This window comes from Aethalodelphis obliquidens, unplaced genomic scaffold, assembly GCF_003676395.1.
Source record: "Aethalodelphis obliquidens isolate GAN/ISIS:26980383/991018 unplaced genomic scaffold, ASM367639v1 scaffold20, whole genome shotgun sequence".
NCBI lineage: Eukaryota > Metazoa > Chordata > Mammalia > Artiodactyla > Delphinidae > Aethalodelphis > Aethalodelphis obliquidens.
In genome coordinates, this window is record NW_020837964.1 from 21,210,201 (window position 1) to 21,225,759 (window position 15,559).

The following is a 15,559-nucleotide window of genomic DNA, read 5'->3' on the forward strand; positions in this document are numbered from 1 at the left end:
CAAATCTATCAAACATTCACAGTTAAAACATATATTGTCAGTAAGTAAAATACATTAAAATAAATATTCACTGCATAAGAAAAAAAGAGTAAGTGATAAATCAGTAATAAGTGATTTATGGCCTTGGATTTTTCTGTTTCTTGAATAGGATTCGCTTGTCTAAGACAGCATTATGATTAGGTGATGATGGGGAGAAAAGGCCAATTGAATTAGTAAGAAATGTAATTGACTGTATTACTAGCTTTTCCTTCATTAATCAAGCAACTCTTCCTCCAAACCTTGTTTTAAAACTCTGATAATCCACAATATCACTATTTTTAGAAATCCTTTCCAAAATTTGGAAAAAGACGTTATGACTAAGAATGTTCATGCTAGTAAATCTAATTCTAGGAATTCATTGCAGAAGATAACCAGAGATCTGTTCTTCTGTAAATAAGGATGTTTATCATAGCAATATTCACAATACCAGAAAAAAAAAAAAAGGAGTGACTTAAATATCTCCAGAATAAATGATGTTACAGACATTTGACTGAATATTATTTGAGCCTGATAATCCTGTTACAAATATTATATAAGGGTGTGGAAACATATTCAAGATTTTTAAAAAATGAGTCTAATGTATACATGCAAGATGATTTAAACAGAAGAAAACAAAAAACAACAGAATGTGCACTTATTCCAAGCCTTATTTTCCTCATTTGGAAAATGGAGATAATGATAACTGCCCATCTCATAGGATAGTTGTAAGAACTCCAAAATGCTTAGGAGGCCAGTCTGATCCAGTATTTTGCACGTAACAGGTGTATGTTGACTGAGGATGATGTTAATTGCATTCTGAAAACCTCAGTGGAGTCTGGGTGCTAGATGGGCTCTGGGTATGTTATTTCAGTGAAAGAAATGTAGTTGGCCAGTGCTTGCTGGAAAGACTTCTGCTTACAATGGATGCGGGATCCCCAAAATGTAGGTGATTCCAAAAGTAATGCCTGCCACTGAAGTTTCTACCACTTGGATGTATCTGGGTCAAGTTCACCTAGACATCCTCTACTTCCTAGCACAGTGATCTGCATTTGCAATGAGAGTTAAGAAGGTAAAATTACGTCTCCCCAGTTGTTCATCAAGCATTGTGTCATCTTTTCTTATCCCTCTTCTTCCTTCTCTTACCCCTTCCTCTCATCCCAACTACAACTGCCTTCGGTCTGCCCTACCATCTCTCTTAGTCTATTATAGTAACATTCATGTTTCCATCCCTATCTCTATTCTATTTCTGCCCCACACAATATCAAATATCCCCTCTTACAACCAGATGCATCTTCCAAAATTCAAACCTGAGCAATTTGGTTCTTTTTAAAAAATGTTTTCTTTTTCTGGCCTCCTATTTTTCACAGGGCAAAACTGATTGGTACAGCTAAACACATTTATCATTGAATCTCAGTATGGTTCTCAGATGAATTTCAGACCAATCTTGCCATCCATGCTTTGCTTTTCTACTACAGAAAAACCTGCTCTTCCTTGAACACACTATTAGTTATGCCTTGCCTAAAGAACAAGCTGATTCTGTCTTTGGAAAGCTCTAACACTATTTTCCTGTCTTGTGAACTCTTGCTTCATTTTCCATTGTTAGAGATATGGTCTCTTCCAGGAAGCTTTCCTTCTCCTCCCCCAGAAATATTATCTCTCCTTTCTTTGTCTAAAGAAAAAAAAAAAAAAAACTGTGACTAAACTTCATATTATCTTATCATGTGACATTGTAATTGACTGCTTTGTGCCTGTCTTTACCACTGGACTTCTTGAAGGGCTCTGTTATTTATCTATATCCCCAGGCCAAGAGCAGTATTTCATACAGAGCAGGCCCATAGCTGATGATTGATGATGTGATTGACAAATGCTTTTTGCGCCTTTAAAAAAATTTTTATTGGAGTATAGTTGATTTACAAGTGCTTTTTGAATGGCTGCTGTGTGTAGAAACCTCCCATCATTAATATGCATAAGAAGATGCCTCTAGAAGGTCCCAGGTAATATGCAAATGTTACTTAAGTAGCATTTACTGTATTAGTGTGAAGTATCTATCAAGTTTGAATTTTATTGGGTAATTTACCTATGGCATATAGAGGTGTTACTGGCTTCAGGCATAGGTAGACATGGGTACTTAAAACGTCTTCAAAACACTTCCTTCTGTGTCTGCTCTAACTGACTTCATTCTCAGGCAAGCCCTCCCCACATGGTGGTACACATGAGCAATGGTCCCTGTAGACTTACACCCTCCTAAATAACAAGCCCTGAGAAAATCCTTATGTTCTGACAACTAATGAATGCAAAAATTATGGGTGTGATTCTTACTTGGTCAAATGTAGGTCACGCATCAATCTCTAAATGAATCAATGTCTTAACTCTGATTTACTAGGCAGAGGTCAATGACAAATAAAACCTCTGGACTGAAAGAAGAAGAGGGGTGGTTTTCTAAAGGGGAATTTTTATTAAAATAGGAATGTGTGTGTGTGTGTGTGTGAGAGAGAGAGAGAGAGAGAGAGAGAGAGAGAGAGAGAGAGAGAGAGGGATATGGTAGGTTGGACAAACAAAAAAATAGTTGCCCACCACAGAGAGGTTAACCAAAAAAGATCTTTAACACTGTAAGTCTGTAAGAGTTCCCCTTTTCTCCATGTGTCTTCAAGGCCCATCTCAGATAGAACTTCCTTTATGAAATCTTTCCTGAAGCCCCCAGGAAGTGTGAGTCACTTGCACCTGTGTTCCCCAGCTCCTGATCGTGCTTCCATCCTTGCACAATTATGTCCTACTGCAATTGTTTGTCCACTGTTGTCTTCCCCAATAGATCTTACATTCCTCAGAGAAGGGACAGTCTGTATGTTCCTCTTCTTCTTGTGTATCTTCAATCCCTTATTGAATATGCAAGAGCTCATTGTAGGCATGGATATAGAAGGGGATACAACTTGAGGGAAAGAGTAGGAGTTGTTCAAGAGGTAATATGCCCAGGGTGATTCTATCTACCTCATGAGACTGAGGGCCATAAACAGGGGATACCATTTTCTGACCACCTACTTATCTTCCTCTACCCTGCAATGATACAGTAAAGAATATACTGGCTAGGGCTTCCCTGGTGGCGCAGTGGTTGAGAGTCTGCCTGCCGATGCAGGGGACACGGGTTCATGCCCTGGTCGGGGAGGATCCCACATGCCGCGGAGCAGCTGGGCCTGTGGGCCATGGCCGCTGGGCCTGCGCATCCAGAGCCTGTGCTCGCAACGGGAGAGGCCACAACAGTGTGAGGCCCGCGGACCGCAAAAAAGAAAAGAAAAAAAAAAAAAAAAGAGGGTACTGGAGAGATATTACATTTAGCACACGTCCACTAACCAATGAGAAAGCTCAGTGTCCTGGGTGAGGCAACCCTATCTATGGGCCAACCATATCCATGGTACCTGAGGATCTCAGAGCTTCAACAATTTGACATCCTTTGAGAAACACTTCTGCTCCAACAAAATCAAATAGCACTCCTGGGCTGGGCCCCTAGAAGAGGAGGGTGTGCCTAGGGAGTGCTCAAAGAAAGCCTGAGACTTTTTTCTTTGTAATCTTTATAAGTGCATATTTTAAGTTTTTAAATTAATAGACTTTATTTTTTAGTACAGTTTTAAGTTTACAGAAAAATTCAGAGGAAAGTAGAGCAAGTGCCCGTATACCACTGCAGACCCTCCCACCCAGTTTCCCGTATTATTAACCTCTTGCATCATGTGGTTCATTTCACAGTATCAATGAGCCAATAAAGATACAATATTATTAACTAAAGTCCATAGTTTACATTAGGGTTCACTCTTTTTGTTGTATATTCTATGGGTTTGGAGATATATATATATACATATCTAATGACATGTATCTACTTTTACAGTATCATAGAAAAGAGTTTCACTGCCCTAAAAATCCTCTGTGTTCCATGTATTCATCCTTTCCTCCTTCCCCCAAAGCCCGTGGCAAACACTGATTTTTTTTTTTTTTACTGTTGCCCTAGTTTTGTCTTTTCCAAAATGCCATCTAGTAGAAATAAAGTAGTTTGTAGCCTTTTCAGACTGGCTTTCAGATTGTGCCACAGTTTGTTTATCCATTCACCTATTGAAGGACATCTTGGTTGCTTCTACATTTCGGAAATTACGAAGGAAGTTGTAAACATTCATACACAGGCTTTTGTGTTGATATACGTTTTCATCTCATTTGAGTAAATACCGGGGAGCACGATGGTTGAATCATATGGTGAGGCTATGTTTAGTTTCATTCGAAACTGCCAAACTATCTTCCAAAGTCTATGTACCATTTTGCATCCCCACCAGCAATGAATGAGAGCTCCCTTTGCTGCCCATTCTCGCAGTATTTGGTGTTACCAGTGTTTTGGATTTTACTGATTTGATAGGTGTGTAGCAGTCTGAATTTTCTACCCAAAGTTTTCTCTTGGTGTCATCCACTGTGACTTTGAATGACTACCTTATCATTTTCTTCAATGAGCCACAGTTATTACCAGTGACCTGGAGGAATGGCCTCTTCATTCTCATGAGAAACAGTAAATCTCACATTAGAATTATGCAGAAACCTGGGCTTCACTCCATTCTTACTTCCCCAAATATCCTGAGAGAGGCCTTTGAATTTGCATAGTTCACAAGCTCGCCTGTGATTCTTAAAAACATGAAAGTTTGAGGACCAGTATGGGGATTCTTGTTTTGAACCATTTAGACTCACCTCCTGTCTACGGGCCTTCCGAGGAGAACCTCTACATCCTTCTCACGTGTCCTGAACCCACTATTAGTTGTACTGGACACAGAGAGATTTTGAAGTAATAACTTCAAGACTCTGAGCTCCCACTTCCTTGTTTGTACAATCACACTGATGCTACCTACCCCAAAGAGCATCTATGAGAATTGAATAAATAGCTGGTGTATGAAGTTCCTTGGGACAACGACCAACAGAAGCAGCTGCTCAACCAATTGCTTCCTTCCTTCTCAGTTAGTTGGTTTCTACATATATCTGTTTGTGCAGCTGACCACACCACTGCCTAATTCTAATAAATGCATAGTCAGCTTGGTCCAACATATCTAAAGTTCATCTGAGTCCATAATTCTTATCCACCACTTCCAAGATTAACCAAGTAAAATGGCGTGGGTGAAAGGCTGAGAACTAATCACAACTGATTTGTGTTAAACCTACCTAGTTTTCTACACTCTATACTTGATTCAAAGAGAGAAATTAAAGGGGCCAAAGGGTGAAAACCAAGTGGAGAGCTATTATTTTTATCACAAAGGAGACTTTTATGCCTGTATTAACAGTATTTGTGTGTCATGTACATATGAGACAAAGCTTACAGAAGAGAGACCCCGACTTAAACTTTTCATTCACATGATGTTCTCAGGAAGAAAGGACCAGGAGGATGACCCATCTCAGTCTTACCATTTTGGCAGTGAGTGAGAAAACTGAAGTCCAGAGGGAAGGAACTAGTTCATACTGCTATTAGTGGAGAGCCGGAGGCTAAAACTTCTTGACTTGAATAAGTTGTTAAAAAAAATAGAATAAAATAAAATCTGCCCTAGCTTCCCATTATGAGCTTAGCTCTAGGTTCTACATCTTAGGTCTCCTGCTTCCACCTGACTCTGTTTGTTCTTGGTGTCCATGCTGTCCTGTGCCATCTCTACCCCACCCCCTTTGCTTGAAGGATCAGCTGTGACACTTCAGGTTTCCATCTCTGCTTCCTGGCTTCTTATCTGTCTCCCTTGGCTTCCCCAAGGACTGATGATGGTCAATGTATCTCCCCAGTGGGGTGACCCTAATACATCTGTGCATCTCTCTCCATCAAGGCCCTTGGCTCCCTGAGTCCCAATCAAGACATTCTCTCTCCCCACCATGTCACCTTAGAAGAAAACACTCTATCTTCCATCTAAGAGAATGATTCCTTACCCCTGCTTTGTTTTGAAAGGACTCACTTAAAAATATATTTTTACATTTATGTATAGTAAAATGGACTCTTTTGGATGTACAGCTCAATGTGCTTTTACAAATGCACAGATACATGTAACTTCTATCACCATCAGAATAGAACACTGAGGACTCATTTTTTTGGGGGGGGCATGTATAGTTGCTTTACAATGTTGTGTTAGTTTCCACCATACAGCGAAGTGAAGTGGAGTTCCCTGTGTTATACAGTAGGTTCTCATTAGTTATCTATTTTATATATATATTAGTGTATATATGTTAGTCCCAATCTCCCAATTCATCCCACCTCCCCTTTCCCCCCTTGGCATCCATGTGTTTGTTCTCTACATCTGTGTCTCTATTTCTGCCTTGCAAACTGGTTCATCTGTACCGTTTTTCTAGATTCCACATACATGTGTTAATATACGATATTTGTTTTCCTCTTTCTGACTTACTTCACTCTGTATGACAGTCTCTAGGTCCATTCACATCTGTATGAATGACCCAATTTCGTTCCTTTTTATGGCTGAGTAATATTCCATTGTATATATGTACCACATCTTCTTTATCCATTCATCTGTAGATGGGCATTTAGGTTGCTTCCATGACCTGGCTATTGTAAATAGTGCTGCAATGAACTTTGGGGTTCATGTGTCTTTTTGAACTATGGTTTTCTCAGGGTATATGCTCAGTAGTGGGATTGTGGGTCATATGGTAATTCTATTTTTAGTTTTTTAAGGAATTGCATACTGTTCTCCGTAGTGGCTGTATCAATTTACATTCCCACCAACAGTGCAAGAGGGTTCCTTTTTCTCCATATCCTCTCCAGCATTTTTTGTTTGTAGATTTTCTGATGATGCCCATTCTAACTGGTGTGAGGTGATACCTCATTGTCGTTTTGATTTACATTTCTCTAATAATTAGTGATGCCGAGCATCCTTTCATGTGCCTCTTGGCCACCTTATGTCTTCTTTGGAGAAATGCCTATTTAGGTCTTCCACCCATTATTTGATTGGGTTGTTCATTTTTTTTTTTTTATATTGAGCTGCATGAGCTGTTTGTATAATTTGGAGATTAATCCTTTGTCTGTTGCTTCATTTGCAAATATTTTCTCCCATTCTGAGGGTTGTCGTTTCGTCTTGTTTCCTTTGCTGCACAAAAGCTTTTAGGTCCCATTTGTTTATTTTTGTTTTTATTTCCATTACTCTAGGAGGTGGATCAAAAAAGATCTTGCTGTGATTTATGTGAGGACCCATTTTTAAACTAACTCTATTTGTTCAGTGATATTTAATTCATTCCTTATTTTATTTTATTTCTAGTACTTATCTTCCAATCACAGCTTCTGATCTGGGTGAGAGATCCAGTGTAATTAAAATAATTTGATAAAAATTATCCAAGAGTAAAGAGACGTAGAATTTTAATTCCCTTGTACAGCCTGATTGCCCATAAGTATCAGTCTTCTTCAGGCCTTTTAAAATAAAGGAAGTATCTCATGGATCCTTAATACTACCTTCAATGACGTCTAGACTCAGGTTTGAGGGTTATGAGTGGGTCTGGTCTAGAACTAGGTAAAAATACTTTTCTTAACTCCTTTGAAGTTACTCCAGGGGAACCCGCTGTGGGGGTACTCGGAAATTGTTGCAAAGTTTATAGCATGAGTCTCAAAGATATGAGGTATCATTCCTGGCAGAGTATTAGAGAGTTTTTCCTATCAAGTCATTTTGACAGCTAAGTCAGTATTGATCTCTACATTCTCAAATATCAAAACCAACTTGTCAGCGATACAAAGAAAGTGGCCAGAGACCTCCCAGGAATTTCCTGCTAGAAAAAAAAAAAAAAAAAAATTCTTGCTCTTTGCTGTCCAAATGCTCAGCATGCTAAACCTCACTTTGAATCAGTCTCTCAGACAGATAATGAGGTGGTAACACAATGCAGGACTGTAATAGAAATGGATTGAGTGAAAAAGAATTTCTCAGGATATGAACTGAGATATGTACACAAAAACAGGCAGCAATCATTAATAAAACTCATTCTTTGGTCTCATTCTCAATCTGTCTTTCCTGCCTGGTTGGAAACCAGGATTTTTTAGAAGGGAATAACACATCAAACAACACATCTGCGTGTTTAATGAAGGTGTCAGACTGAAGTTGTGTTTTAAAATGGAAATCCTTTGGCAAACTGCAATAAGGAGATAAGATGCTTTTTATGGACTGCAAGAATTTAAATACTTTGAGTTGCTTTCACAGAATGCCCTTAAGTTTTAATAATATCCAGACATTCTTATTTTGCAGTGAATGATTAAGGAGAAAATGTGTCATACATTGCCATAATTACAGAGAGACTGGCTATTTTGAACATAAAATAAAGTAATGGGATCACTGTTTTTTTTCCTTAATAGAAATAAAGGAAATTTGGAGCCAACGAATGTAGTCATCCTACTCCATTTTACAGATGGTGAACTTCTAGATAATTAAATAATGACAATGACTAGCATGGAACCAGGGTATTTGGGGATCATGACTTGGAGAAATGGTACTACAGGTACCAGATAGGTGGTCTGTGGTTAGGGGACTGAGCTTCTTTTGACATCTCTGTTTTGCCCTGAATGCGATAAGAAGGTTAAAGACTAGGGTAATTGGAGGTGGTTTAGATCAGAACAGTGGTCAGGAAATAAGACCTTAAATGAAACCATAAGTTGGTGAGGCTGTTTTGCTTGGAGAAATCAGTGCTGAGAACTATAATCATACCAATAAAAGGAAGCAGGTAGCAAAGTGGGTTTTAACACTATATTTGGCTGCTTTTGTACTAGATGGGCAATCTTGGGGCCATCTTCGTCTTTCTTCAGGCTTCATTTTATATCTATCTATCTATCTATCTATCTATCTATCTATCTATCTATCTATCTATAGAGGGAGATACCTACGGCATACCACACCAAAGAAAAAAATCATTTCTATTCAGATAGCCCATCTGAATGTAAAAGACTAAACAATTAAACAATACAGCTTTTGGAAAAAAAATGCAGGAGGATATCTTCATGAATTTGAGGAAGGCAAATAATTCTTAGAAAAAACATAGAAAATGATAAGTGATAAATTGGTCCACATTAAAATTAGGAATTTTTGTTAAAAAAATAACCCTTTAGAGATTGAGGAAACAATCCACAGGATTGGAGACTATATTAACGATACATATATCCAACAATGGACTTGAATCCAGAATTTAGAAATCACTGTTACCATAAGCAAAAGGCAGATGATGACCCAATTTTAAAAACGGGTAAAAGATTTGAACAAGCACTTCATAAAAGTGGACATCGAAATAGCCAATGAACATAGGAAACAGTGCTTAACTATCATTAGGGAAGTCCAATTAAAACCACGATGTAATATTGGTACACCCAACAACAATGGGTAAAATGAAAAAGACACATGGCACCAAGTGAGGGGCTGAAGGATGTGGAGTAACTGGAAACTTGTATCCTGCTGGTTGGTGTTTAACTTGGTGCAATCATTTTGAAAGAAATGCAAAACAAACAAACAAACAAAAGAGAAACCAAAAAACCCCAACAAAAATAACTCTAAAGCTAAAAAAAAAAAAAGGCTTATGATTTATCAATTTTTATCCCTAGGCTTATAGGAATGTGCACATATGTGGGCTAAAAGACATATACGAAAATGTTCATAGAAGCAGTATTTGGAATAGCCCAAACCAGCCCAAATGTTTACATACAATAGAAAAGATAGTTAAGTTGTATATTCATGCAATAGAACATTGCACAGCAAAGATCAGGAACAAATTACAGTGAAACACAATAGTATGAATGAACCTCACCAAACAATGTGGAGTGAAAGAAGCCAGTCACCCCAAAATACACATTATTTGATTTCATTTACATAGAGCTCAAAAATAGGTGAAACAAATTGATGATGTGACAAGTTAGGAGAGTGGTTATCTTCTATGGGGGTGGCTAGAAAGGGGTACATGGGGCCTTCTGGGGTTCTGGGGTTCTGTTACTGCTTCCTGATATAAACACTGGCTATGCAGATGTATTCACTTTTTAAAAAATTCATTTTTTAAAAATTCATGAATTTGTGATCTTTTCTGTGTATTTTATTTCTTAATAAAATTTGAAAAACCAAATGAGGGTGTCAGAGTAGAGAATTTCTGAGACAACATTTATTAGTCTACTAAAGCCTAAAAAATAAACTGATTAAAAAATTACTAAAGCCTAATAAATAAACTAATTACAAAAATAATCCTGGGGACTTTGCTAAAACAACAGATTTCAGGGCTCTATTTCCAGAGAACATTACTCTTAGGACCAGGGAAGGGCTTATTTTAAAATAAATTACCTAAGTTATTCTAACTTAAGTGGGTTTGTGGACCATCTTTTGAGAAATGTTATAAAAAGGAGTCTTTCAATGTTGATATTTTAAAGCCATGTGGCCAACTAGCAGATCAAGCTAGTCATAAAGTTATGACAGTATCTTCACTAAGATTTTTGACAGAAGAAGTTAGCATGAAAATACATTGTCACAGCTTCAGTGTTTGCTGTTTCCAAGAGTGTCATCCTTCTTGGGATGTTTTCCATTTAATAAATAGCTTTATAGATATACAGGAAATAGAGTGTAGGGAAAAGAAGGGGTTCTGATAATGGGTGCAGAACCTTTATGCTCAGGTCATCCCTTCCAATTTGGTGGTTGACAAGACTGGACCAAATGACCAGAGTCATTACATGTGAGCACTTTTACAGCATCCCTAGAAATGAGTTTAAGACCCAGTGGAATACAGCTGGGGTTGCTCACATCACTGGGATTGTTTTCACATAGAAAGACTGCAGAAGGTAGAAGTGGGACAATGTGCATGAATTCACTACAGAGACATGCTTCCTGTCCTGTGTGATTGCCACTAATAAGACTCTTCTACAGTGCAGTGGTAGTGGTGGAGAACATTGCACCTGAAACAATCAATAATAAGAAATGCAATGTATTTTGCAGTAAAATATTTAATATTGTTTATCTCATGAAATAGTATTTTCATGTAATTCCATAATATGCATATCATGGAAATTGCTGGTTTAATATATGTGCCAATGAAACAATTTCTTTGTTCTACATTGTTAGAGGACAACCATCATAGGCAGAAAGGATGGAGACATGCAAGGTAAGGGAAGCAATAATGGGACATGGCTTCATCCACCAGAGGACATTGGGAATATTTGTCCTTTGGCTGTAATTATGTCAAATTAGTGAGAAAACATTATTAATGGTACCTTTTAGTTTTTTATTTTGATTTTGTATACTAATCAAGATCTTTGACTAGCAATAATATGTACTGAATTAATTTTAAAAGGAAAATGATTAAGATGTTTAAATGAATTCAACAAATTTATGTGCATCTATACTTATCTCTAATTCTCATTGTATCGTTTCAAGACAAGAAAGAAGTTTCTTTCTTCCATGATTCATCTATCCACTATATTTTCCATCTATTTTCTCTTGGCCCTTGAGTGATCTTGCTTCATTAATAAATTCTCTTTTTCCTCTATTTTCAGTCTTTTTCTCTTTGTGGGCTCTTTCTTATCAGCATATAAACACATACAAGTACTTTTAATTAAAAAAAAAAAAACTATTCGTCTTTCCATTCGTTTTTTCACCCTTGTATACCCTCCCTGTTAAACTTCTTGAAAGAACTGTCCAGTCACATTGGCATCACTTCCTCACTACTCAATCCCCAAGTCACTGAAGTCTGGTCAATGCCGCCATTATATCGCTGAAGCTGCTCATTAAAACTCATCAAAGCCTTCCTAGTTGGTGAATCTAATAACTAATTTTCAATTGCTATCTTAATTTGAGGTTTCTGGAACATTTAATCTTATTGATCTTTCCCTCTTATTGAAGTTTACTTTTTCTTTGGACTCAACCACACCAGTTTTCCTGGCTCCCTGGTTACTTGCAGGAAGGAATTAATTTTCCAGACCACACCTTTCAATAGAGGGAAGGTGTTAGCCCCTCTATTACTTCAAAGATGGTGTGGTGAGAGTGAGCATACAAGTGCTCCCCTTTCCCTATGATTCAGTCCACCACACTAATCTACTTACATTGGGGTTGCCTTATCTGATTGGTGAGATGGCTGAGACACTGGATTTTGTTTACCAGAGGGTAATTTCTCGGCCTATAAAAATTTTGTGGACCACCAGAGGGCAGACAGAAGAAGCAAGAAGAACTACAATCCTGCAGCCTGTGGAACAAAAACCACATTCACAGAAAGATAGACAAAATGAAAAGGCAAAGGGCTATGTACCAGGTGAAGGAACAATATAAAACCCCAGAAAAACAACTAAATGAAGTGGAGATGGGCAACCTTCCAGAAAAAGATTTCAGAATAATGATAGTGAAGATGATCCAGGACCTCGAAAAAAAAATGGAGGCAAAAATCGAAAAGATGCAAGAAGTGTTTAACACAGACCTAGACGAATTAAAGAACAAACAAACAGAGATGAACAATACAATAACTGAAATGAAAAATACACTAGAAGGAATGAATAGCAGAATAACTGAGGCAAAAGAACAGATAAGTGACCTGGAAGACAGATTGATGGAATTCACTGCTGTGGAACAGAATAAAGAAAAAAGAATGAAAAGAAATGAAGACAGCCTAAGGGACCTCTGGGACAATATTAAACGCAACAACATTTGCATTATAGGGGTCCCAGAAGGAGAAGAGAGAGAGAAAGTACCCGAGAAGATATTTGAAGAGATTATAGTCGAAAACTTCCCTAACATGGGAAAGGAAATGGCCACCCAAGTACAGGAAATGGCCACCTGAGTCCCAGGCAGGATAAACCCAAGGAGAAACACGCCGAGACACACAGTAATCAAATTGGCAAAAATTAAAGACAAAGAAAAATTATTGAAAGCAGCAAGGGAGAAACGACAAAGAACATACAAGGGAACTCCCATAAGGTTAACAGCTTATTTCTCAGCAGAAACTCTACAAGCCAGAAGGGAGTGGCAGGATATACTTAAAGTGATAAAAGGGAAGAACCTACAACCAAGATTACTCTACCCGGTAAGGATCTCATTCAGCTTCGATGGAGAAATCAAAAGCTTTACAGACAAGCAAAAGCTAAGAGAATTCAGCACCACCAAAACAGCTTTACAACAAATGCTAAAGGAACTTCTCCAGGCAGGAAACACAAGAGAAGGAAAAGACCTAAAATAACAAACCCAAAACAATTAAGAAAATGGTAATAGGAACATACACATAGATAAGTACCTTAAATGTAAATGGATTTAATGTTCCAACCAAAAGACACAGACTGGCTGAATGGATACTAAAACAAAACTCATATATATGCTGTCTACAAGAGACCCACTTCAGACCTAGGGACGCAAACAGTGAGGGAATGGAAAAAGATATTCCATGCAAATGGAAATCAAAAGAAAGCTGGAGTAGCAATACTCATATCAGATAAAATAGACTTTAAAATACAGAATGTTACAAGAGACAAGGAAGAACACTACTTAATGATCAAGGGATGAAACCAAGAAGATATAACAATTATAAATATATATGCACCCAACATAGGAGCACCTCAATACATAAGGCAACTGTTAACAGCTATAAAAGGGGAAATTGACAGTAACACAATAATAGTTGGGGACTTTAACACCTCACTTACACCAATGGACAGATCATCTAAACAGAAAATAAATAAGGAAACAGAAGGTTTAAATGACACAACAGACCAGATAGATTTAATTGATATTTATAGGACATTCCATCCAAAAACAGCAGATTACACTTTCTTCTCAAGTGTGCATGGAATTCTCCAGGATAGATCGCATCTTGGGTCACAAATCAACCCTCAGTAGATTTAAGAAAATTGAAATCATATCAAGCATCGTTTCTGACCACAGTGCTATGAGATTAGAAATCAATTACAGGGAAAAAAATGTAAAAAACACAAACACATGGAGGCTAAACAATACGTTACTAAATAACAAAGAGATCACTGAAGAAATCAAAGAGGAAATCAAAAAATACCTAGAGAGAAATGACAATGAAAACACGACAATCCATAACCTATGGGATGTAGCAAAAGCAGTTCCAAGAGGGAAGTTTATAGCTATATAAGAATACCTCAAGAAACAAGAAAAATCTCAAATGAACAATCTAAACTTACACCTAAAGGAACTAGGGAAAGAAGAACAAACAAAACCCAAAGTTAGCAGAAGGAAAGAAATCATAAAGATCAGAGCAGAAATAAATGAAACAGAAACAAAGAAAACAATAGCAAAGATTAATAAAACTAAAAGCTGGTTCTTTGAGAAGATAAACAAAATTGATAAACCATTAGCCAGACTCATCAAGAAAAAGAGGGAGAGGACTCAAATCAATAAAATTAGAAACGAAAAAGGAGAAGTTACAACAGACACCACAGAAATACAAAGCATCCTAAGAGACTACTACAAGCAACTCTATGCCAATAAAATGGACAACCTGGAAGAAATGGACAAATTCTTACAAAGGTATAACCTTCCAAGATTGAACCAGGAAGAAACAGAAAATATGAACAGAACAATCATGAAATTGAAACTGTGATTAAAAATCTTCCAACAGGGGATTCCCTGGTGGCGCAGTGGTTGAGAGTCCGCCTGCCAATGCAGGGGACATAGGTTCATGCCCTAGTCTGGGAAGATCCCACATGCCATGGAGCGGCTTGGCCCGTGAGCCATGGCTGCTGAGCCTGCACGTCCGGAGCCTGTGCTCCACAACGGGAGAGGCCACAACAGTGAGAGGCCCATGTACAGGAAAAAAAAAAAAAAAAAAATCTTCCAACAAACAGAAGTCCAGGAGCAGACGGCTTCACAGGTGAATTCTATCAAACATTTAGAGAAGAGCTAACACCCATCCTTCTCAAACTCTTCCAAAAAATTGCAGAGGAAGGAACATCCCAAACTCATTCTATGAGGCCACCATCACCCTGATACCAAAACCAGACAAAGATATTACAAAAAAAGAAAATTACAGACAAATATCACTGATGAATATAGATGCAAAAATTCTCAACAATATACTAGCAAACAGAATCCAACAACACATTAAAAGGCTCATACACCATGATCAAGTAGGATGTATCCCAAGGATGCAAGGATTCTTCAATTTATGCAAATCTATCAATGTGATACACCATATTAACAAATTGAAGGAAAAAAACCATATGATCATCTCAATTGATGCAGAAAAAGCTTTTGACAAAATTCAACACCCATTTATAATTAAAAAATCTCCAGAAAGTAGGCATAGAGGGAACCTACCTCAACATAATAAAGGCCATGCATGACAAACCCACAGCCAACATTGTTCTTAATGGTGAAAAACTGAAACCATTTCCTCTATGATCATGAACAAGACAAGGTTGCCCACTCTCACCCCTATTATTCAACATTGTTTTGAAAGTTTTAGCCACAGCAATCAGAGAAGAAAAAGATATAAAAGGAATCCACATGGGAAAAGAAGAAGTAAAGCTGTCACTGTTTGCAGGTGACATGATACTATACATAGAGAATCCTAAAGATGCCACTAGAAAACTACT